At 41.9% G+C, this 1,867-nt stretch overlaps 1 non-coding gene across 1 annotated transcript; it reads left to right on the top strand.

Annotated features, from left to right (window-relative positions):
• LOC116877978 lies at nucleotides 1-107 on the top strand. The gene has a single exon (XR_004384748.1). It is a non-coding gene; the product is annotated as a U6 spliceosomal RNA (small nuclear RNA).
• Nucleotides 108-1,867: the final 1,760 nt, after the last annotated feature.

Here is a 1,867-nt window from a genome sequence, read left to right as displayed (position 1 = left end):
GTGCTTGCTTTGGCAGCACATATATTAAAATAGGAATGACACAGAGAAGGTTAGCATGGCCCCTGGGCAAGGATGACATGCAAATTTGTGAAGTGTTCCATATTAAAAGAAAAAAGAATGAGCAAAATTGAAAGAATGTTGTTAAATACCAGTTAAAAACTGTCAAGTCCAAAGAAACATATGGTTATAAAGCAAAGCGAATGTCCAAAAGATTATTTTTTTTAAAGATTTTATTTATTTATTTGACAGAGATCACAAGTAGGCAGAGAGGCAGGCAGAGAGAGAGGGAGAAGCAGGCTCCCTGCTGAGCAGAGAGCCCGATGTGGGACTCGATCCCAGGACCCTGAGATCATGACCTGAGCCAAAGGCAGAGGCTTTAACCCACTGAGCCACCTGTCCAAAGGTTTATGAACGTGAAGATCTATAATGTAAAATCTATGGTGAAGTGGTGGGTGAAAGAAAAAGCATGTTAAAAAATCCTCATCTCATTTAGAAGGGACTCAACAGCAACTCTTATTGTTGCCATTAAAAAATAGCACAGGGGGTGCCTGGGTGGCTCAGTCGGTTAAGCGTCTGCCTTTGGCTTAGGTCATGATTCCAGGGTCCTGGGATCAAGCCCTGCGTCGGGCTCCCTGCTTGGCGGGAGGCCTTCTCCCTCACCCACTCCCCCTGCTTGTGTTTCCTCTTTCACTCTCTCTTTGTCAAAAAGATAAATAAATAGCACAATATAATTTGAGATGTCAAACAGGAAATGTGACTGATGGTACAAGTTAAACCAAGCTGACTCACTTTCCAATGAAGGGTGAGTTTGGAGAATAAATGCAGATCATATATGGAAAGACAAGGCGTTCCCAAGGAAGCATAAAAACCAGAAAGCATAAAAGAAGAGACATATAAGGCCAAAAAGGATAAGCCGGGGGAGAAGATAAATTATTGCAGGGAAATATACTGTATCTGTATACTGTTTGGATAAATTTGGAAAACTCAATGAAATAGGAATTAGACTTGAAGAAGTAGAAAACCTAAATAACCAATAGCCATTGAAAAAAATTGTTAAAGTTACTAAGTAATGACTTCCAAAAAATGTCCAGGGTCAGTTAGCTTCATTAGATAAGTGTTTGCTTACTTTTTTTTTTTTAAGATTTTATTTTTATTTATTTGACAGAGATCACAAGTGGGCAGAGAGGCAGGCAGAGAGAGAGGAAGGGAAGAAGGCTCCCTGATCCCAGGACCCTGAGATCATGATCTGAGCCAAAGGCAGAAGCTTTAACCCACTGAGCCACCCAGGAGCCCCAATTGTTGGTTTACTTTTAAATATCAGATAATGCTCTTGTTCTAAAAAGTAATATGGAGCACAACACCATAAGCGGGGTGGACACTATTCAACACAGCAGCCGCGGTGTCCTTACCACCCGGCACCTTTCCTAAGAGGAGAGCTCCGGTTTGCTCCTGCTTGACCATGGAGCCTTGGTGGAGGACCGGAGCCCATCTGTGCCATCTTGGCCGGTCATCTCAGATCATCACCATATCCGGAATGTTTTCAAATTCATTTTGTGGAATATAAGCATAATTCTGATACTAAAACATGACGTAGTGTCCTTAAAAAGCTGCAGCAAAATTTTGGTTTAGGTCAAATAAAAAAAATCTTAAAAAAAAAAAAAGAATATATGTACAAACACGGGACGTCTGCATGGCTCAGTTGGTTAAACGATTGCCTTCAGCTCAGGTCATGATCCTGGAGTCTTGGGATCGAGTCCTGCCTCGGGCTTCCTGCTCAGCAGGGAGCCTGCTTCTCCCTCTGACCCTCTCCTTCTTGTGTTGTCTTTCTCTCTCTCTCTCTCATTCTCTCTTTCAAATAAAATATCTA

This window comes from Lontra canadensis, unplaced genomic scaffold (assembly GCF_010015895.1).
Source record: "Lontra canadensis isolate GAN:19392208 unplaced genomic scaffold, GSC_riverotter_1.0 scaffold54, whole genome shotgun sequence".
Classification (NCBI taxonomy): domain Eukaryota; kingdom Metazoa; phylum Chordata; class Mammalia; order Carnivora; family Mustelidae; genus Lontra; species Lontra canadensis.
This window is presented reverse-complemented; position numbering and strand designations above follow the sequence as displayed.